The 24271-nt window shown below is 38.4% G+C and overlaps 2 long non-coding RNA genes across 2 annotated transcripts in view; both read left to right on the forward strand.

Annotated features, from left to right (window-relative positions):
• LOC143670034 (uncharacterized) overlaps nt 1-23853 on the forward strand; it is a 42063-nt gene extending 18210 nt beyond the window's left edge. The window contains exons 2-4 of the long non-coding RNA XR_013169221.1: nt 1771-1945; nt 2422-2565; nt 21425-23853. This is a non-coding gene — a long non-coding RNA (uncharacterized LOC143670034). The remainder of the gene's footprint in view (nt 1-1770; nt 1946-2421; nt 2566-21424) is intronic.
• On the forward strand, nt 2581-17890 carry LOC143670035 (uncharacterized). The gene is made up of 3 exons (XR_013169222.1): nt 2581-3229; nt 5051-5087; nt 17686-17890. It is a non-coding gene; the product is annotated as an uncharacterized LOC143670035 (long non-coding RNA).
• Nucleotides 23854-24271: the final 418 nt, after the last annotated feature.

Here is a 24271-nt window from a genome sequence, read left to right on the forward strand (position 1 = left end):
TGATTCTATTTTCACTCATGTAGTCTTTTGTGGTAGAGGAGAGTCTCAGATAATTAACTATCATTCCGTAAAACAAAGAGAAAGGCCATGAAGACACCAAGCCTGAAAGTCTTTTTGTAGGGCATGATGGGTTACCAAGATGAGGCATTACGACAGAGGATTTTGGGTACCCACCTGGCAGCACTGAGGTTGCTTAGGTGAGAGAAGAACAACGTGAGATCATTGAGGAAGAGTGTGTACGTGGTTGTGTGAATGTGTCTGTGTGTGTTGACTGATTTTATAAAAAGCCCTGAAGATTAACTTTCAATTATTCAACAGTTTGTCCTAGGGCTACTCCTTGACCTGAGTCAGCTTAGTTCTTCAAATTCTTTGGATCATGAGAGCAATATTCAACAGCTAGCTTAGTGTTATATTAAGAACAGTAACTCATGGACTTAGAAGTCAGTGCCAGTTTCCACCTCTGGCATCACTATTTAATGTCCGTCTTAGGCAAATCACTTAAGTTTTTGGAGCCCTAGCAACCCAATTCATGTAAAGGGATGGCACAATATTTGAGGATTTGTCCTGAGGACTTTCCAAATACCCACTGCAGTGGTTAGGTTCAGGGGCCAACTTGGCCAAGTGAAGGTGTCTTGTTCTTGGGAACATGAGCCAATGACAGGTGGAGTTCATCTTGATTACAAGGTGTCGTTGATTACACCTGCAGTCAGCTAGGGGGAGTGTCTGCTGCAATGAATGACGCTTGATTTAATTGGCTGGATGCTTGAATGAGAGAGCTCAACACAGCACAGCCAAGCAGCTTAGCATATCTCATCTTAGCACTTGCAGCTCAGCCCAGGCCTTTGGAGATGCAGAAAGGAAGCACCCGGGGAAAGTTGTTGGAACTGAGAAGCTTGGAAAGAAGGCCAGCAGAGATCACCCTGTGCCTTCCTGTGTAAGAGAGAACCTCAGATGAAAGTTAGCTGTCTTTCCTCTGAAGAACTATACGTTTTTTAAATAATAAATCCCCTTTTATTAAAAGCCAATCCATCTCTGGTGTGCTGCATTCTGAAAGCTTGGGCAAACCAGAACACTGTTCTATCATATCATTTGCCTCTCAAATATTAGTAAACGATAGCACTAAAATTTTTTTCAGCAACTTTATTGATACTACAATTTAATAAGTTTTGACATATTTATACACCTTGTGAAACTATCACCACCACAATCAAGGCAATGAACATAGCCACTGTCCCCCAAAGTTTTTTCTTACCCTTTTGTAGTCCCTTTCTTCAGAGCTGCTTGTGAATATCTAGTCATGACTGACTACTAAATTTAGAAATGCATTTGGTCTACCTATTACGCATTTCATGGGTTGTTCTCAGGACAAATCCAATAATGCATTTGAAAGTTCTTTGTAAATTATAATGTACTATGGCAAAAAAGGTATAATTATTAATGTGCAAATCACTTAGTTTTCTCCATGTGGCCCCAGCACTCTCATGCATTGGTAGTACACACAGCTTCTCTGAGTCTATCATTACTCACTCATTAGACATTCTTGCAAGCGCCCCACAGTATTTATTGACATGATGAAACCACTTTGAGTTGGCTTTGAGAAAAGAAAACTAAATGATCATGGGGGATTCTTTTAGGGATTTTGGGACATAGAGTGCAGTATAATTTAGACATAACTTTGGTATTACTTAGATGAATAATACCAAACTATAATGCATGACAAAGTCGCCTCTGAACATTTCTCTACTATATTCTGTCTTTGCTAACCTGAAGGCAATATATTCAAAATAAAAAAGTCCCTGTTCCCTATGACACCTGTAAAGAGGGAGTGGTGAGCCAAGAAAACTACCTGAAGTAAGTACCGTAAAGATACTCCCCAGTTAAATGGAGTCTGGGCATCTGCCCAAGTCGGCATTGTCAAAGGATAAAGTATTTTCCATCTAAGAAGGTAAGACAACGCCCATTTATGGCATTAATTACCTTTCAAGGAATTAATTACCCTACCCCCACTGATCTCAGAAAGTAATACGTCTTAAAGTAGAGAAATCCCTCCTGAACCATCAAGAGTTGGGATTCTGAAAATTCCCAGGTAGGAAGATTCATGGCTGGGGAAATTATGGGGACAAGTTCAGAGGAATGAATGTTGACCTGACTGCAGATGAATTTTATAAAGTCCTTATTAACATATATATTTAAATATACATAAAAATAAAAAAAGGCAAACTAGATAGAGAATGTCAAAGATCTTAAAATAGTAATAAAAATCTCTTAAAATTGTGATAATGAATACTGTACAAAGCATTTCTGTTTTGCTTCTACCCGGAGATGACTCTCTAGGTGAGAGGAAGGAATAGAGGTGGATCAGAATTGGGAAGAAGACTCATCATCCTTTCTTCCTCTTTCTCCTCCATGCTTACCTTCTAGGGTCCATTCTGGAGGCTGAATCCCACGGCTGTGGCTTTAGCAGCAGGCTCGGTGGCTTCCCAACAGCGAGAACAGCGCTGTATGAAGGGCTTGCCTTTCTTGAGTGAGCTTTCTCATCCTTTATGAAGAAAATGTGTTCGGCAGGCGAGTAGCCTTTTTGAAAGATCTCTTTGATCCTCTTCATAGGTTGCAGTAAATTATTCAAACTCACTTTTTTGGAGGATGGGGAGGTTTGCTTTTATATGGGTTCAAAGCGGAGTCATTAAGTACTGTTAACCAATTCATTCCTTTGGAAGGTTTTGTTTCCTCTCACTATTCTCTGCGAAATGTCGTCTGCCAGTGTTGGCAGTCGCTGGGCATGACTGGGTCATGGGGAGTCCCATTGTTCTAACATGACTGTCCCCACCTGCACTGCATCTATATTAGTCCCATAATTTAGCAGGTTGAAGAGAGACGGGAAGCAATTTAAAGCCTCCTTGTCAGAAAGAGTCACTTCCAGTACTTGTGAAATAATGATCGAGAACATTTTTTTCAGTACAGTATTCTCTTTTGCTTTCTGGGATATTGAAATAGACAGAGGGGAGTACCTGAAAGCCCTAAACTATAATTAAACTGCCCTGATATCTGAAAGGATTGTGAAAGTCCTTATCTTGTATCTTTGTGACTGTAAGAACTGTCACTCCCTTTATCTGGTCATTTTCTTGTAGGGCAGAGGCCCTAATGCTACTGAAGAATTTGAAGTCAGCCATTACTTAGCTTCAGCCCTGGACATTTGTAAATCATATCAGCTAGATTGTACTATTGAAAGGTAACTCGTCTGTGTTCCTTTTGGCTTACACCTGTAGTACTGAAGTGATAACCTGCCTCCTCTCCTTGGAACTTATGCTGTCCTATTGAAATGATAATGATTACACTGTTTCTTTTCTGCTTTGAACTTGCTATTTGAAATGACCTCAACTCCCCTTGCTAAAATCCTTAAAAAATCCTTAAAAACCTTGAACCCCCTAAACTCGGGGAGACAGATTTTGGGCTGCTAGGTGATCTGCCCTACTACCACATGCCTAGTAATAAACTAACTAATGAAACCCCGGTGTCTCGGGAATTGGTTATTGAGAGTGTCGGGGAAAAGAATCCACAGCCTTTGTCTGGTAACACTATTACCCTAATTTTAACAGATGGTGATGAGGAATAGAAGAGAGAAAAAGTAACTTTTCCAGGATCATATACTGAGTAACAGACAAGGCCTATGTATACAGCATTCTGACTCCAGGCCTTCACTCTTAACTTTGCTACCAGACTGCTCCCTTATGTATTCAATACTTTCTTTTGGCAATCACCAACCCCATACCTGGTTCTCCCCCCACCCCTAACCACTACCTAGAAGCAACATCTCAGGAGCATTACTATTTAATTCTTCATGAAGCTACCAAAGCACCATAGAGTATTATACAGGCATTCATGAGAGGGCACAAAAATAATCCATTCACCAAAGTCTAGGGAAAAACATAAAGGGTATCCATAAAAAAAGGTAAAGGTAATGGCCCCATCTGGTTTCATAAGATTCTGTCTTAGACAACTTTGCACTGACTTCGAGTAACTTGATCCACAATTCAAGAGGTGGTAGAAAATGTGTGCAGGAGTAAATCTGCAAAAAATTCAAAATTTATTTAAAAGAGAACTTGATGGCTATATTATTTACTGGATTATTTTATGGTCTGCCCCTAATTGTAATTGTTGATTATTTAAAGAGAAAGGCCACCAGTTAAATGACCTCTCTAGGGTCTGTGTTCTAGTTTGCTAGCTGCCGGAATGCAATACCAGAAACGGAATGGCTTTTAACAAGAGGAATTTAATGAGTTGCTAGTTTACAGTTCTAAGGCCAAGAAAATGTCCCAATTACAAGTCTATAGAAATGTCCAGTCAAAGGCATCCAGGGAAAGATGCCTTGATTCAAGAAGGCCGATGAAGTTCAGGGTCTCTCTCTCAAGTGAGAAGGCATGTGGCGAACACAGTCAGGGCTTCTCTCTCAGCTGGAAGGGCACATGGCGAACATGGCATCCTCATCTGCTAGTTTTCTCTCCTGGCTTCTGGTTTCATGAAGCTCCCCGGGAGGCGTTTTCCTTCTTCATCTCCAAAGGTTGCTGGCTCGTGGACTCTCTGCATCTCATGGCTACATCTTTCTGCTCTGCTCTCTCTGAATCTCTCATTCTCCAAAATATTTCCTCTTTTATAGGACTCCAATAAACCAATCAAGACCCACCCAAATGGGTGGAGACATGTCGTCCCCTCATCCAATTTAACAACCACTCTTGACTAAATCACATCATGCAGGGAGATGATCTCATTACAGTTTCAAACATACAGTATCGAATAGAGATTATTCTACCTTTATGAAATGGGATTTATATTAAAACATGGCTTTTCTTAGGGGGCATACTTCCTTTCAAACCAGCACAGTCTGCCACTTTGTAGAGCTGACTTGGGTTCATTTGGCCCTGTCCTGAATAATATAGCAATAATAATTAATAATAATAGCTCATTTTGTTTTCCTGGCTTCATGTAATATCTAACCTTGTTTTATTTACTTATTTATTTGCCACTCTTTTTTAAAATTCTCATCATACTTTAGACACCATACTAAGCCCCTGGAATCCATCTTTAAGAAGGTGAGTAAATAAACTTTCTATTTCCTAGCTCGCATGGAGAATAAATGAGATAATAAGAAAATGCTTTTAAAACTGTAAAATCCTGTATAAATGTGGGTTATTGTTATTCCTTTTCCCTAAGAATGTCTTCTTTTCCAATCTGTACCTAACAAGTTTTCTCTTCACTTTCAAAATATTCCCCGAAATTTGTTCAGGCTCTAGTTACCACCATTTCTCGGAGCATAAATGTTGATTGTTATATAACTTAAACTAATTAGTAGTTGTTTTTTATTTATGTGTGATCAGATGTATATTTTCTTGACCTCTCCCATTGTTATAATATTTTCTAAGATTTCTTCTTCTTTTAAGAATGCAGTGTAACTTTACTCCCTGACATAATCTAAAGTCATACTCTTATCTTTCTTATTTTGCTTTCATAAAACAAGAAAGATCAGAACTGTTTGATTACATTTTAACCATTTTATCTCCTTATACTCACAGAAAAAGAACCATTACTTATCTTCTGTGATCAAAATATAATCAGGTTTTCACCCTTTAGCGATTCAATATTGTTGGAAAATAGTTCTGTTTATGAATCCTTCACAGCAGACTGCATCTCAGTCTATGCAATTCTTTGAGAAAATAATTTAACGGGACTATATAGGTTGAGAAAGTGCACTAATCTTCCCACTTTGCTCTTTATCATTTATGATTTTCCAGAGTAAAGTAGCATATTATGTCATTTAAGTCTCAAAGGAAATGAACAGAAAGGCAATTCCTCATATAAGCTAGGAAATTGAGATTACTCTATTATACACTCTGTGGTAAAATGTTTAAAAATGATGAAGATTTTTGTCATTTAATTTTGTATCCTCTTAATAAATATGAGGACACTAGGCAGTATTATAAAAACTATAATGTTGATAAATACAGATGCAATAAAACAATAATAAAACACAGTGTTAATGAAATCAAATATCACTTGAATTTGATGAGAAAGCCAAATTGAGGCACTTCTAAGTGAAATTTTAACAGGATCTCTTAAGTCATGAATTTATTCCCCTGAAATAGCACAAATACAATGAGAAGCAGGCAAGCAGGAAAGCAAAGCACACTGTCAGAAAAAAATGTTCAAAATTGCAATCACGGATGTTCCCCAAAGGTAACTGAGCTGCCTTATTAGCTGGCAATTTTGAGGCTGTGCCTTTTCTCACAAAGGCCACAGTCAATGCAGGCATGATTCTCCTTTTAATGGAATGATAGGAATCTGACTCTCCAGGGTTTAAGAGGATTCATTTTTATCATATGTTCCTATTCACCTGCTTAATTGATGCTTAGACATATCTAATCTCTTTAATAGAAATGTTCAATACTTTGTGAAATGAGGACAGTGGAGGTAGGTAAAGGAGAGCTCTTAGGAGTTTGAACAGCCGCTGGTCTTTCAAGATGCCCTAATTTCAAGGGGTGTTCATTACAGAGATGTACTCAAACTCTACCTTTCCATGTGCTCATACCTTCTGCTCTCACCCTCCAACTGGTGGATGTGGGATGGTGAGGGCCACAGGCAGGGAAGGAGGACACGTTCGTCAGCCAGGTTGGTGACATGCCAGGAACACAATGGGATGCCTGCCACATTGCTCCACTTCTCAGCAAGTCAGGGATGCAAGACCCCCCAGGAGAGGCTTGGGCATGGGGCTAACATCATGCTGCCCCTGGTTTGGTGGTAAGACTACCGATACATTAAGGAAGAAGAAAAATTACTAAGAACACAGAAGGAAATTGAAAGTCTTCCCACTTACTAGCTCCGTGACCCTGCAACTAATTCCATCTTTATACTTTTATTTCCTTTGCTATAAAATGGAGAAACGAATAAGATCAACTCTTAGGGTTGTAGCAAGGATTAAATGAGAGAATCAAGTAAGACTCTTTGGAGATTGCCTAGTAAAAATTCACAAGTGGAAAGTGCAATTCTTATCCCTATTATTATTGTTATTGTTATATGACTTGACCATTCTCTTCTGCTTTTTTGGTGGGAGGTCCTAGGATTTTACTGATGTAATCTTGTGCTGTTGATTTAATAATGGACAAGAATGACTCTTCCCTTGAGGATGATAGAGTTCATAACACTAGAATTTTGCAAACCTCTTATATATATACACACACACAGAGACTATATATATATTTGTGTAATTTGCCTTTCTTACCAAATATATAAATATAGTTATGAATCCATATATCTATTAGCAAGCTAGCTATCATCTATTGTCTATCTAATTTTATCCTAGTAATAATATGTCTGGGCATGGCCACTTTAACTGCAACCTTGGAGAGACCACAACTTGGAATATAAGCAAACCAGTGGGAGAGGGATGGTGGAAAGATGGCAGAATATGGAGTTCTAGGACACAGTCCTTCTACCAGAATACTAGGCAGCAACTCTCTGGAATAATTATTTGGAAACTCTGGAGGCCTGAAGAACACTGTACACCATCCAGAGAAGAGTGGGAGGAAGAGGCTGATAAATTACAGTTGAGTAAATTTCTCTCACAGCACACTGGCTACTGGTGTCCACCACCCACTCTCGTGGCACCCTGTCATGTCATGGGATCCAGCCCACTAAGCCCAGCTTTCTTTGTTAGCATGTTGTGTGGCAGGGGTCACATTTTATTCTTTTTCCATGTGACTATCCCATTATTGCAGCACCATCTGATGATTTTTTCTGGGGGGCGGGGATGTGCATGGGCTCTGAATTGAACCTGGGTCTCCTGCATGGCAGGTGAGAATTCTACCACGGAACTACTCTTCAACCCCTAACCCCAGCTTTTTTTTTAATTAAAAAAAATATATATATAACAACGAACAAATGCAAACATTCTTAACTTATGATCATTCCGTTCTACATATATAATCAGTAATTCACAATATCATCACATAGTTGCATATTCATCATCATGATCATTTCTTCTAACATTTGCTTCAATTCAGAGAAAGAAATAAAAAGACAACAGAAAAAAATTCATACATACCATACCCCTTATCCCTCCCTTTCATTGATCACTAGCATTTCAATCTAAGTTTATTTTGACATTTGTCCCCCCTATTATTTATTTTTATTCCACATGTTTTACTCATGTTGATAAGGTAGATAAAAGGAGCATCAGACACAAGATTTTCACAATCACAGAGTCACATTGCGAAAGCTATATCATTACACAATCATCTTCAAGAAACATGGCTAGTGGAACACAGCTCCACATTTTCAGGAGGTTCCCTCCAGCCTCTCCATTACATCTTGGCTAACAAGGTGACGCCTATTTAATGCATAAGAATAACCTCCAGGATAACCTCCCGACTCTGGAATCTCACAGCCATTGACACTTTATTGTGTCTCATTTCACTCTTCCCCCTTTTGGTCCAGATGGTTTTTTCAATCCCTCGATGCTGAATCTCAGCTCATTCTAGGATTTCTGTCCCACGTTGCCCTAACCCCAGCTTTTGAGTAGCAACTTCAGATCACGGCTGGCCCAACACTGAGGGCAGCCATTGTTTCAAGCTAGCATGGACAAAGGCTGTGGCAGAGGAGACTTAAAGATACTGTGCATCCTCAGGGCTATGAAGAGAAGTTAGTTGAAGGAATGTAAAGTGTTTATCCCTTTGGTTGGGCCTTGGAAATATCTCAAAGGACATGGGTACCTTCTTGTGCAGTGATGTGAGCCCTTGTGTGTTTCTCAACAAGGGCATAATTATCACTTCTCCCACTCCCTCTCCCATACTGAAATCTCTTTATTGTATTGTATGCTATAAACATTATAATCATAGTAAGTATTTTACCTATGAGACTGTGCTGTTGAACATATAACAATAATAATAATAAAAAATCTGCTTAACATTTATTATGCCCACAGGGTACATAATGCCTTTGTAAGCTCTTCTCCTTCTATCATGATTCCTAGTTTGTCCGTTCTTAATTTTTGAAGCAAGGTTGTTGTATCAAGTGCTCCAATATAATTGGAAATTTAATTTTCTTAAATTTCAGATTAAGTCAGATTGCCAATGATGATAGCAAGTTTTTCCCTGAAAATTAATACCTGTTATAGGATTAAGTAAGAGATAACTTCTCATTCATTTTGATAAATACAGTGGAAACCTTAGGGGGTGGTATCTAACTGAATTAACGAATGCTCTTTCTTTGTTCACGACCTCCCAGAATGCAGAACATGGTACCCTATTTTGTAAAACATGAACGTGACCCTAAAAATTGACTGGAACATGAGTGGGTACCAGAATTGGGACTCAAAGAGAGATTCATTCTCTTCAAGAGGGCAGACCTACAAACCCATGTTAATTCAAAAGCAGACACAAGCTGGGAAAGCAAAAGAAGCCAGTGAGTTGAAAGAGAAAAACTACACACACATAAAAATCAGAACAGAGATGAGGAAAAAAGAGTCCAGATGCCTTCCCAGTTCCTAGTTCTCATTTCTTCTGGGCTCTGGCTTAGCTTTTGTGATATACCCCTGAGCTCAAATAGCAAAATTCCACTTTTTCGCTTGCACTTGCTTGAATTCTTAATTTTATTTCTATTACTTGCTTCCAGAAAGCCCTACTGAATTGAGTGAACATTCCAGATACAAATGCCGTGCCCACTTGTGCTTGCTTTGGTGGGCGTGAGGGTGGGGTGAGGTGTGGTGGGGGAATTGGCCTCCTGCTGCTCTGTGGCAGGCTGGTGGCACTTACTTTATGCCTTGGGCTTCAAAACTGTGTTTCCCTTCAGGAGGAACTTGAGAAGAAGATACTTTGACCTTGAGGTCCTCCAAGGAATTGTCCCTGAGTTATGTAAAACCTAAGAAAAACAACAGCTCTCTTTTTCTTTTTCCAAAATTTCAATTTTCCTTGTGTTGTTAAGGTTGGAGACCTGATCACACCTTTGGGAGCCAACAGCTCTTTTGCTTTGGAAAAACACCCTGTAGGTTTTGCAAAGTTAAAGCCCAGACCCTACGTTGGAAAGGAGAAAAAGAGAAGTTGACTTGCTGTACATAGCTACGTCAAAGGTTGTCTTCCTCATGGGTAAAATAGCATCTCTGAGATTACGTGTCAGAAGAGGCTGGCCTGTGATGACAGGTGAAGGATAAACCTTACTTTGCTTTTTGTTTTGGTTTTTCTTTGCTTTTGTGGGTGGTTAAGGTTCCAGATCCTGGAGCCAACTGGCCTGGGTTTGAATCTCGTTTCTGCTATTTCATGAGTCAGGCGCCAGTCAGGGGACAGAAACGGTACCAGTTACTTGAACAAAGAGAATTTAATAAACAGAATTATTAATTAGGTACAAAATTGTTAACTAGATGACTAAAGGGGTGTCCCACAGGTAGCAACTGGAAGAAGCAGCTGCTACCTAAGGCTGAGAGAACACAGGGAAGGGGGGTGGATTATTAAAGCTTAGTTTAATGGAGAAGGAGCCCTGGGGAGATGAAAGTCAAGCACTGAGGACACTGTTGGGTTGGTGCTGGGGTCTCTTAGCTAGTTCAAGTGACCCTATGGGACCTAGATTTTTGAAGAGCAGGTGCTGACGCTTAATACCGGCATTCAGGAAGTAGCTGCAAAAAGAAAGGCGATTCTGCAAATTGAATGCAGCTACTTGTATGGGAAGGAACTGCTGTTCTCAGGGTGAGAAACATTTCTGGGAGCCACAGAAGCCACAGGAGACAGGAAACAGGCAAAAAATTGCAACCCTCCTCCTCCTGTTGGCCTTGAAGTCTCTTTCTAGCGCTCCCTATTGGCGGGACCTAACAGAACCAGGTAGAAAAATGGAAATGAGGTTTGCAGAGTTCCAGTCCTAGCATCTAAAGGAAGAGTATGAAAGGGTGGATTTAGAGTCGAGAGTCTGCAACTTAGTAACTAGTAAGGCCATTTACCACTTAAGGAACTTAAGGTAATTGCTCTACTTCTTTGTGCTTCAGTTTCCTCACTGGTGCTATGTGAATGGTATTTGCTAAGTCAGAGAGAATTTTTGTGAGGATTAGATTAGGTAACACGTAAAGTTAATGTTAATGTTAACATATGCCTGATAGAGAGTAATTGCTATGTAAGAAATGGCTTCTATTATTATTGTGGTAGTTGAAAGCTATTCTTTAGGTGAGGACGTGTGGTCAAATATAATCCATTGGAAGGAGAAGACTGGCTATGGGGACATGGGAGCAGCCAGGTCAAGGAGAAACACAGCATGTAGTCTCTATGTCTCTGGGACAATTGTATGCAGTATCTAATTTTAAGTTATGTGTGTATGAGAGTGTGTGTGTGTGAGAGAGAGAGAGAAAGAGAGACAGCACACAAGTGTGTGTGCATTTTGTGATTTCTTCTGCAGCCTTTCAGCCAAGGGTTGCTTTAAAGTATGTTACCGCTTGGTCTGAGCTCTGTTCTGGGAATGAATGACTGGATGTATGTCCATGCTTGGGCCAGTGCACTATGGAAAATCAAAAGTCACTTGAAGCTGCTGGTTCTGAGATGGCAGGGAGTAAACTGCAGAGGAGTACAACAGAGAACCAGGTCCAAATGACAGACCATACAGACAGGGGACATATGGGATCCATTTGTGGAAAATCAAAGCGTTCCATAAGGACTCCCGGAAATATGTAGAAGAGTAGAGTTGGGTCAAATGGAATTGGATGGGGGAACTTAGATTATATTATTATTATTATTAAATAACTCATTAGTTAATGAGGGAGCCAGTACGATATTATGGCCACTTTGAAAAGCTTTTAAGAAACTAGGGTAGTTATGCAAAATTTAAATAAGAAAACAATTATAGTAAGATTGCTGGCTTAGATATAAATTTGTTTGATGTCTGACAGGCCATAAATCTTTGGGGTTATCTATTCTGCCAGGCAAAATTATTTGCATTTCTAATCAACAGCAATCTATAAGTTAGCAAGTAACTTACTAAGTCTGGAAATTTTAATATGCAATAAAAAGATGAGATGAACTAAACACATTCTCTTACACAATCTCTGGGTGTTCTTTGCCTCCATATACTATTAAGAGGACATGCCTTCCATCTTTTTGCCTTAATTCAAAGTTTTGAATAAGTTTTCTGACATTTTTTAGACAGATGTGACCTAGAAGTCTTCTCTAGATGCTTCACATAAGTCTACATGGTGACTGCATTAGAAGCCACCCAAGGCCACATTTTGTCTTGGATCCTAGGAAATTGTTTTAGTTTCCCAGGCTGCTGAAAGCAGATACCATGAAATAAGTTGGTTTAACGGTGGGAATTTATTAGCTTACAGCTTTGAGGCTGAGAAAAGTGTCCAAATCAAGCTATATCAAGGTGATGCTTTCTTCCCAAAGGCTGGCTGCCAGCAATACTCGACTCCTCTACCACATAGCAAGGCACATTGGTCTCTCCCTTCTCTTCTGGGATTTGTTGCTTTCAACTTCTTGCTTCTGTGGCTTTCTCTCTGTCTGTCTGAATTGCATTCCACTTATAATGGACCCCAGTAATAGGATTAAGACTCATCCTGAAAGTAATGGGTCACACCTTAATGACAAGTCTCATCAAAAGATCCTACTGACAATGGGCTCACACCCACAGGAATGGATTAAATTTAAGAACACGCCATTCTGGTGTACAGCTTCAAACCACAGCCATCTTCTATTGCCCACTTTGTTATGTCTGGGCTTCTACCCAGTCTTTCAATACCAGACCCTGCTGTAGGACTAGTCTATTTGATTAGCTTGATGTGAACTAGTTTCCCTAGCTTTGGCCTAAAAAAAACCTAAGGTAATGACTTAAAAATCACTACCTTTGGACTTCATAAACTTCCAAAACCATGTCTCCATTTGTTATCTCAAAATATAAGGTATGTTATGGACAGATCAACATGTTATATTGTAATATAGTATATAAATGACGTTATATATATATTATATGATATATATCTAAAATATAACTGTACCTGGGTGAAAAGTGCAGAGGGTAAAAGATAAACCTAGAAAAATGGAAAGAATTAAAGCTTTTTAACACTGAAATAAGACTTCCAATGGTATAGAAAACAGTTACATTTAGAAAACTCACCAGCCATTTCAGCTCCATTTCCCTTGCTGTCCCCAACTATTTGCAGATTGTTTGGACGGCTTAGCCCCAAAGCCCATTTCTCTAATCCTTTTGGAGATTCCAGAAGTTCCTTTTGAAATTCCATTAATAAATATCTTTTGATAAATTTCCTGCCCAATGAGCTAGAGTTTTTTCCTCCTAATCATGAATTCTAATTGCTATAAAGGATAAAGAGAGGACTTGAATTTATGATTATAAAACCATCCTTAGTGACCTTTGAGGGAATGTGGGAAACAGGAAATGTGCTGAATAAAGATAAACAAGAGGGAAAAAAGAAAGATTTCAGAAGGTGTACACAAAAGAACAAAGTTCTAAAACAGAATATTAAAAAAAAAAAAAAGGCTTGTAACACTTAGAAAAGCCAGTGGTCCTCCCCATGGATTCATTAAGAAGTCTTTTTGCTTCTATTGGTGTGTTTTTGAGAGTGATCTCATACTGGTCAGCCTATATATTTATTTAAATAAAACTCTATGTATGTGGAGTTAACCAAAGTACTTATAGTGTTGGTTTGCTAAAGCTGCTGGAATGCAATATACCAGAAATGGGATGGCTTTTAAAAGGGGAATTTACTAAGTTGCAAGTTTACAGTTCTAAGGTCATGAAAATGTCTAAATTAAGGTATCAACAAGAGATTACCTTCACTCAAGAAAGGCTGATGCCATCTGGACACTCTGTCAGCTGGTTTCTGCTGGTCCGTTGCTCCTGGGCTCCATTGTTTTCAGCCTCTGTTTCCTGTGGGTTCCTCACTTGGCTTCTCCAGGGCCGGGTTTCATCTCCTGGCTTCCCTTGGCTTTTCCCAGCTTCTGGCTTGCTTAGCATCTCATGGAAAAGCACATGGCAATAACCGCTGAGACCTGCATCTCCGAATGTCTGGGTCTCACGTTGGCTCTGCTGGCTCTGTCGCTTCTGCTCTCCAAGCATCTGCAGCTGAGGTTTCTCCAAAATGTTTTCCCTTTTAAAGGACTCCAGTAAACTAATCAAAGCCCACCTCGAATGGGTGGAGTCACATCTTCATCTAATCAAAGGGTCATACCCATAATTGGGTGTGTCACATCTCCATGGAAATAATCTAGCCAAAAGGTCACACCCACAACTGGATTGTCGCATCTCTGTGGAGCTAATTTAATGAAAAGGGTTTCCACCCTACAATATTGAATAAGGATTAAAGAACATGGCTTTTCTGGGGTACAAAACAGCTTCAAACTGGCACACTTAACAAGTTGGTCATAGTGGAAAGAAAACACTTTTTAAACTTTCTCTCATGATAGGTTTGCACTTATTGTAGAAGAAACCAAATCTAGATAATAGTTACAACTAGATTTCAAAGCTTATTAATGAATTATTTAAAACAGCATACAACAAAAAATGTCTATAGTTCAAAGAATCAGAAAAAATGAAAGAGTAAAGAAGCTTTAAATAATCTGGTAGCAAGGGAAATATGAAACATGATAATGTATAACTGCTGTAATACATTGAGGAATAGGCAAGGTTTCCCGGAATTAAATTCTAATAGAATTTTTTTTCGGGTAGAATTTCATAACAGAAATAAAATCTCCAGTGCCTCCTTGAGCACAGATTTATTCTTAGTTTTTGAAGTAGAATTCATATTATTGTTTCTTGTAACAGCCTTTAGTAAGAACCAAGGGCATAAGATTAAAAGCAAGTTCAGTGAAGGTTGACTTGGGGAGGAAACAAGCTGCAAAAAAGAGGTAGATTTTGAGTGGCTCACCTGGTCCAAGAATAGCTCTTGAGAGCAATTGACTTGATCAAGGTCATAGAACACATTAGTGGCAGAGCCAGAATTGAACCTTGTGTCTCTTGATATTTCTGCCTGACAATGGTACACATCCCCCTGCCTTGCCCAAATGAAGAAATGTGGAGCCTGTTTCAGTTCCTACAATCACCACACATCATTGACTTGAATCCCTGACCAGAAAATGTCCTGCAGATCTATACCCACCCACCTTTCTTCTGATTACATAAAACTATTATTTTTGTATTAACCCATATCTTTGCATGTATGTATATATGCATATTTGTGCATGTGTCTGTGTCTGTCTTACATTGGCAAGGCCTTGAAGAGATAAAGGCATATTCTATGTCCAGATTTTACCCATAAGATGCCAAACTGCAAACACTTGCCCTTAAATGATTAATGGCATGGTGTAATTGATGGGAAATTTACAAGATGCTTTTAATATAATTAAAAGTAATGTCTCCACTGGCTCTTAACTCTTCTCAAAGACTAGTATTGGCTTCTTTCCTGAACTAACGCATTTCGTCCAGTGGCTGGAGCACACAATTTGGGAAAAAGGAAAATTCTTTCCCTCTGATGTCCAGAGTGTAGTTTGTGAAATTTAATATCAGTTTACTATATTATGAAAGAGTCATTGTGTTACTCCCAGTTTTTTCATAAATTCATGGAACATTTTAGAGAAGAAAGGAATAAAATGAAAACCTGTTTCATTTTATGGATAAGAAAACCAAGTCCAGAGAAGTTATGCAATAGTAACCATGAATCCTGTGCTTTTTTCTTTCTTTTATTTATTCTTTCATTTGAAAAATAATTTTTGAGCATGTAGTTTAGATTGAGTAGTTGTAGCTCATAGTTAAATATAAAATGCCTTGGTTCATAGTTTCAAGAAATAACAAACTATGGGGGCTGCAGCATGTATTAATGAACATTAATCTATCTTAATATATTGCCACATTGTATTGTAGCTATCTTCCTAGAGGTAAGAGAGGAAAGATTAAGGAGTGGTGAGATTTGCTTAGGGTGGTTATGAAAGTTTTGCAGAATGGGTGATGTTTTGTCAGAGCCTTGGAAGATGAGCTGGAATGCATCAGTTTCAGACATGAGGCAGGAATATTCAAGGCAGATGAAAATGAGTGAAATGGAATAGATGCACACAGGTGTGTGTTTATATGGGAGATGTCAAATGACCGGCTAAACAAAGTGGCTGAAGGTAAAGTCAAATGGAGAAGTTCTGACATAGTGGGAAAAGTTCTTGTAGAACCAGCTATGTTGTATAAACATTATTCTATTGGTAACGAGGAGTGATAGCATAATGTTAAGTGTAGAAACTACATTTCATGCTTTCAGGAAGGTCTGTCTTTGAGAGGAATAATGATTAGCATCGTAGAGGATGGAGTTGAGGGTAATGAAGGACTACTGAGTCAAGTCCAGATGAAAAGGATGAGGTAATGAACTGGACCCATGAGAAACTGCAGTAAGAGAAGAGGAGATATTTATGAGGTTAGAATTTTCAGGACCCTATGATGATTGTGAAAGAGAGAGAAGCCAAGGATGAATACAAAGTTTCTGGTGTTCTAGATTGAAGGCATGGTGGAGTCATATAACTAGGCTATGTAAAGTATGAAAAGAGTGCTAGGGAGAAAGTTAGCATTAAATTTTAGAGATATTCAACTTACCTATGGAGGGACACTTAAAGGGAAGATATACAAGAAATAATCGAAGATCTGTGTCAAAGTCATAAGAAAAGTCTGGGTTGGTGTTAATTGATTTTGGAGTCTTTAAAGTAAGTGAAAGTTGAATTTAAGAAAAGGGAATAGAGAAGGAAGAGAAGTCCAAGAAACAGAAGTCCAGGCATTCTGTATTTAAGGGATGAATGGAAGAGAGGAACTAGTATGAAACATGCATAGAGTTAGTAGTGGTTTAGGAAGAGAATGAAGAAAGTTGTGGAAATCATGTTAGTTATGATGCTTTCAGTGCAATTAACAACTCAAAATGAGTGTAACTCAAAAGTGGATTTATCTGCTCATGTATCAGAAAGCTTCAGTGGTAAGTAGGGCCACTCCAACTCCTTTTCTCTCTGATTCTCTTAGAAATGCTCTTCTTTGCAGGTTAGGTTCATTTCCAGGCTGCTGGTGAGATGCCTACAGAATTTCCAAGCCTCCTGTCCATGCACAGTCAAGTCTTTTCTTTAAGTAGTCTTCTCTTAAGAATGAGGAAACTTCTTCCTCTTTCAATTCCTATCAGTCTTATCCTTCCATTTTATTGGCTTGATGTACCTATTCTTGAACCACCTCTCTGGCCAGTAGGATTCCATATGCTGGTTGTGTTCAGCCTGGGTTTCTGAATTAGTCACTAATTTTAGATATTAGATTGACTTTCGTAAGGGGGGACTCATTGATCCCTCTTTTCTTTCACAAACTGTGGAATGTGTGCTGGGGTGGGGAGGTGTCTGCTAAGAAAGTCAAAGCAAAATAGTGTTTCAGAATCAAGAGGTGGTCCTTCATATAAAAAATTGCATTTGCGATCAAGCAGGATAAATATTATAAAGAGACCACTAAATCCATCAGTTATGTGGTCATTGGTGAACTTTGAGAGAGCATATTCAAAGAAGGGTAGGGTCAGCGTTTGCAGAATACTCTTGGAAAGAATCTGGTAGCAAAGAGAAGAGAGGGAACGTTAAATTAAATGATGCATCTGAATTTGTTTGACCATATCATTTTACTTTGTTGATAAATTTGCATTATCTCACTCATTCCTAGGTTAAAGGGAGGAAAAAAAGTGATTCTACATATGAAAAGAATGTGACATGATATGAATAAAGTGAAGAGGATGCAAAAAGAGAAGAAATGACATTATATATGTATATGGCATGGTGAAAGGTGACATTAAAAATATGAAAGGTGGCAAAAAAAATGTTGATTCCATCAGCATTTCCTGGGGATCAGAATCATGCTGTTTTGATATGTTTTGTTTACTTAGTTCTTTGCTTTGATAAAAAAATGGATACATTCAATTTACGAGGTCAGCCTTAGCACTTTGTAGTTGCAAATCATATGCATTTTGTAATTGCACTGTAATTACATTAAAAGGCAGAAGCAATTTTCTCCTAGTGTGGCTAAACACTCAGAAGATTTGTAGAAGAAAAGCAAGAGGGCACACTTAGTCAATGTCAGGCCATAAGTTTCTAGATTTCCAATGTTCAGATCAGAGTAAATATGAAATAAGTTTCAAACCCTAAGGTCAACAAAAATTTCAATGTTATTATTTCTGTAATAATAGTAATATTAAAGATGTCTTCACAGGGCTTATAGGAAGATAAGTAACTCTACAGAACAAGTAACTCTGGTAATGGTTCCATTTAGTTTTCATTTGTATAGCACTTTTCATAATCCACTCAATTTTCTCTTCAAATTAAAATAATTCTGTGAATTAAGAATAGGTGATATTATCTTTATTTTCTAGATGGGAAAACAGAATCCTAGAAAAGTTGCTATGGTTACCTGGTTATCTTGAATGTTGACTCAGTGTCTGGGTGGCAGCTGTTTCATAATAAATGGAAAGAAATCAAGATAATGCTGAGTAGGACTCATGGGAATTTTATAATTTGTCCATGCTGAAGCTGGGAGATGTGAAGTTTTGGCAGGTTTTCACTTAGAATAGACCAAGCAGTGTGGCAACAGTCTGGCTTGATATTTGAGCTTTTGATTTATCCAGGCGCAGGCTAAGGATGAATATATGCAAAAATTTCATTTCATAGAATTCCATATTCGGAAGTGACCTTAAAGAGCTCTTTCCCTAGTGCTCAGGAAAGAATTGGTCTAGTAAAGTAACTGTGCCTGATACTAAAGTAGGGTGAAAGAGAGTCAAATTCAAAAGGACATCTCAAAGTGTTCCTTGCTACAAACACAGCTTATGAATTATGAAGTTAGACATTGGACATATCCTACATTCTCTGCAAAGATACTAAAATATTTGAGAACTTTCTGTAGTGTTGATGTAATTTGTCTTGATTTTGGGAGAAGTAATTTTTTTTAATTGCAGATATTTTTCAGTGAAAGATAGCTCCTTTTGGGTGTTGGAGGTGGAGTAGGAAATGCAACTTCTAGTTGATTTATTTCCCTTAGAGTAAGAAGCAAATAGCCTTGTTTATTATTAGTCATAGTTATTACACTATTCATAATCTGTTTTCCCATTAGAATAGTATTGCAGTTATGAATGACAACTAATAAAGAAAAAATGAATTTATTGCAGGATGCACTTCCAGTGACAAGAATAAGAAGTTAGGTCTGCAATATCTTCAAGCGATTTTAGGCAACTCCAGTTCTGCTCAAAAACTCCCCTTTGAAGGATAAGAATGAGCAGATACATTGCTAGCTGATATTAGATTGCAAGACCCCTCTCTGTGAAGACAGGGCCATGTCTTATTCATTTTGTCTTACTCGTAGGATAGAATGAAATGAATGTTATAGAGTGTATTTCTATTAGTCAGGGTACCCCAGGGAAACTGAACAAAAGATATGTGCGTGCATGTGTGTGTTGTCTATAAAGAGATTTATTTTAAGGAATTGGCTCACATCATTGTGGGGCTGATGAGTCCAAATTCCATAAGGTAGGCTGGAGACTGGAAAAATCTGGTATGAGATGATGTTAGAATCTTGAGTCTGAAATCTGGAGGGGAGGATATCAGACTGGAAACTCAGACAGAAGCAGAGGGTGCAGTCTTGAGGCAGAATTTCTTCTGTCTGGAAACCTCAGTTCTTTGCTCTTAAGGCCTCCAGCTGATCAGATGAGGCCCGCCCACATTATCAAAGCTAATCTTTTTCAGTGAAAATTAACCAGTTGTAGATGCCAGTCCCATCTACAATATACCTCTACAGCATGATCTAGACTGGTGTTTGACCAAACAACTGTACCCCATAACCTAGCCAAGTTGACACATAAAATTAAATTTTGCAAGGCTGAAATAAAAGTGACTTTCATGTGTAAGAAGCTGTTTTAAATGTCTTAAAGTGTCTGACTTAACATTTAAGTGTTTAACTTAACATTAAAGTTAAATGTTTCACGTGCATTAACTCACTAACTCCTCACAACAAGGAAGATACCTTATTATCCCCATTGAATATGCAAGAAAATGATGTACAAAGATAACACACAATTTGCAACATTAAATAACATAGCTAAATAAGTGATAGAGTTGAGACTTAATCCCAAGCATGTTGCCTGTGGAAGCTGCTGCTTTAATGACTACACTCTGTTGCAACTGTGTGTGTGTGTGTGTGTGTGTGTGTGTGTGTGTGTGTGTGGTATGAGATGAAGTATTTCCCTCCAAATTTCCAATAATATGTAAAATGATGATTTTTTTCTTTCCTTTCCTCTTTGACTTATACTATAAATGCTGTGTTTACTTTTACATTTTACATATCAATGGAATGATATCTATCTCTTCTTGTGTCCGAATGATGCCATATCTCCAGAAAATATTTTAATATCTGCCTGTCCATCCTTCTCATTCTCTTAATTTTCAAAGAAAAATGTTGCCACTTCTCCACATTATTCTCTCTTTTTAAAAAAGTGTTATCTTATCCTTAGGTCAGGAAAACTCTTCTTCCAGAATATAGAGATCTTAGGCCAGAAGTGTTCCTTAAAATTACGTGGGAATCAGAGGCCAAGAAGAGCCCGGGGCAGATAAAAACGAACTTCAGACCTGTAGGGGTGTAAATCACAGGTGATGATTTGTGATCTTATCACTCTAAACTCGCCCTATTCCATATGTGTGCGTGTGTGTACATATATTTTCTGAGCTTCAGTTGACATTTTCTCTGGATCTATGAAGATGAAGGATTTTAAATCAATTATTTTAATTCACTAACTTGTTACTCTGAGTAGAGGGGACCAGATTATTCTCCAGCCTCACATGTCTTCGGAAAGATGGGAGCAAATATGGAGAGCCAATGGAATTGTAGAAAAACAATTGGGAGTGTTTCAGTGTCTTTCTTACAGGATAAAGCTTATTGACACTTAGAAAAAAATTTTCTCTGGTTTGGAGAATGTGCGTGAGGAAAGGTCTGACTTAGGGGAAAGAAGATGGGAGTTTCCTCTGTTTCAGTGATAATAACTACAATTTATTGTATGTTTACTGTATCCCAGTAGGTGATTTCCAAAAACTTTGTATGGCTTTTCTTTGCCAACTGCTAAAGTAAGTAGCACCAGCACTTCTTCATAGATGATGAAACAGAGTGATCCTCTGCTAGGTTACTTAACATGTCAGAGCCATGCGACTCGTAACTGAGTTCTGGCTTAAGATCTAAAATCTCTGACCTGGTTGCCAAGACCCTCTAGAAGCTGGCTTTCGGTGACCTATCAGCCTCACTTTGTGCCACCTGCAATCCTCTATGCTTTAGTTTTATTTTTTTTCTCTCCCGGTTCCTTTAATGTGTCTCATTTGCCATAGCAGGGGCATTTTTAAGTGCTCTACAGAGCATTTCATTTTTCTTCCAGGTACGCAGAAGACTTCTTTCCCCAGCCTCCCTTTAGATTCTGGTGGGAACATATGACAAATAGAATGAGGATGGAAGTCATATACATCACTCCCCTGACCAGGACGCTGAAGAATTTCACATCCTCAGCTCTGCTTTCTCTTCTCCATCTCCAGAGCTGGTGGAGAAAAACCTTCAGATCACAGATGGCAGAGTCACTAGATGGGAATCCACACCCCTGCTTCAATGCTTGGATAAAGGCCATGCAGGACAGCTGCCCAAAGAGCTGCGATGTGAGAGAGAAAACTTTATTGAATAAGTTTCCGAGATCTGGAGGTGGTTTCTTATAGCATCTAACATTGCTAACTATGACTAAATCATGTCTCTGGACCAATTTTGGCAATTTTTTTTTTCTGTAAGAGGTAAAATAATTCATATTTTAGGTTTTGCAGGTCATACAGTCTCCATTGCAACTACTCAATGGAGTAGTTGGAGTAGTTGCTGCTTTAGTGTGAAAATGACTTTAGACAGTATGTTAATGAATAGACATGGCTAGATTCCAACAAAACTTTATTTCCCCAAACAGGTGCTGGCCAGATTTGGTCCATGGGCCCTAGTTTACCATTTCCTGCTATAGGCTAATGGACTAATCTAAAGTACATTTAGATCTAAAGTACATGCTGACCCTCCGTTTTATTGTCTCCATCTTTCTCCACCACTCTCAAACTCAAACTACTCTTTGCCTGGCTAAATTCTTACTTATCCTTTATAGTTCCACTGCATTTTGATTCCATAAGGAATTGCCATAAGGAATGTTTCCCTTGCCCCTCTTCCTTTGCCTCCCTCTTCCAACTGGGTCAGGACTCAATATTACATGTTCCTAGAGCAGCTACCTATACTTCCCTTTTTGTAATAAGTTTCTGATTTATGATAATATGTTCAATGTCTGCCTCCTTGGTTATGCTGAGAGCTTCATGAGAAAAAAAAGTGATGTCGATTTGATTCACTATTTTATCTCTACAACCTAGCACAGGACTTGGCATAGAGTTGACGCTATAAATACTTGTTGAATCAATGGTTAACTACAAGACATATGCCATTAACCACCACATTCAGTATATAGTACTTGTGGCAGCACGTCCTTCCTTCCCCCTTTCCTCTCCTCCTCCTTGTCCTTCAGTCTTTGGACGCAATACAATCAAAGAGAAACCAAATCCCAATTATGGGATAATGAGCACAGTCTGGAATAGAGAAAATAGCACAGAGATATTTATTCTCTGCACATTTCTCTGATCTAAATACATTCTAACTGTATCTTCACTTCAGTCAATATTTTCTCTTCAGGATGATAAATCTCAGGATGTTTTCTCACAAAAGCCGATCTTTGTCACAGCTCTAAAAGTCAATTCCATCTCCAGCTCTGCAAATGGGGAGGGGCTCTTTCTGAAAATTCTGTTATCTCTCTAACACTTATAAATCTGAAAATCTTTCCAATTTTCCTCAATATTGTAGCTCATCGGTAACCACTCTGAATGGTCAAAGATAGTTCCACTGTACATGAGAAGGGAAGGTAGGATAAGAAAGGGATTCCATATTTAGGATAAGGAACAAATACCAGTAACAATGGCAGCCTAGAATAGCCTAAGATCATAAAGTTACTCCAAGACTGTTCCAGAGTAGCTCACACATTCATAAAGCCAATTAAGATGAAACTGTAGTTTTGATAATGTTTGGTTTCCTATGACAAAATGTAGAGGCTGAAGAATTCAAGTACTGTCATGGAAAAATTCACAACGCAGCTAAAATGATACGGGCTAAAAGCTGAATAGTGGTTGGTGCTTTTGGGATCCTGATGGGTATCCCACAGGTGAACATCTCTCCATCTAAGGCAGGAAAGACAAGTTTGCCAATCTGGGAAAAGCCCAAAGGCATTTTACTAAAAGGTCTGCTTGGCTGGCCTGTTTCCTTGTCATATGTCCATAGTTTTTGCAGATCATTAGGGAAGGGTTTGAGGCATAAGATGTTAATTCCTAAGGCTATCTGAAAGGGACTGTAGCCTTCAGTCTAAGATGTAGCTTAAATACAATATTTTTTGGAGAATAACACTAAGTTGCTAGTTTTTTTTTTTCATGTGGGAAAGCCTTAGGAGTGCTAGATTATGAGTTCACGAAAGAATAGCTCACCTCAGTTCATTTATCGAAAGGAATGCACCTTTAAAATCTAGAAACTTGAAAGCATCTGGAATCTTTACCTCTGACTGGCTCTAACTGCATCGTTGTCATTTTGTCTCTTGAACCCAGCCCAGTGTAATATGCCATAAATATCTGCAGAATATGTGAATGAATGAATGAATGATGTGATTGATGGACTGAATAAATGGATAAACAATTGAATAAAAGAGAGCTGTCAAAGATGGATTAAAATTTGGTCCCTAGCCCATCTTTTTTTACCTTTCCCTGATATTAATTCCCATCTGTAAAAGGATCAATTGTCAAGTGGTTTATAAGTAGTTCAACAACCAGCACCTGTGCCTCACTTTATATACTTAAGTGATATAAGACATGTGGCCTCAGTTTTTTAGGTGCATTTCATTTATGCCTGCTGGCCCAAGTGTCAGTAAGCAAGTAATTACTACATTTAGTTTCATGTGGGAAGGATGCTCTGCTCAGTGTTCAGTAGAAATAGGAAATATTGTCATTCTGAACACAAATAACTGAATTAAGAGACTTAGGTCCATTACATTAAAAATTCAAGGCTTCAAATTATGTCTTTGATGGAATTTAGTGGGATCATTAGGATAAGTAAACACATCAGACATACAATACATATGCTGAGACAAATGCAATAAAGGAAGAAAAACTGTTTTTCT

The sequence above is a fragment of the Tamandua tetradactyla genome, chromosome 26 (assembly GCF_023851605.1).
Source record: "Tamandua tetradactyla isolate mTamTet1 chromosome 26, mTamTet1.pri, whole genome shotgun sequence".
Lineage (NCBI taxonomy): Eukaryota > Metazoa > Chordata > Mammalia > Pilosa > Myrmecophagidae > Tamandua > Tamandua tetradactyla.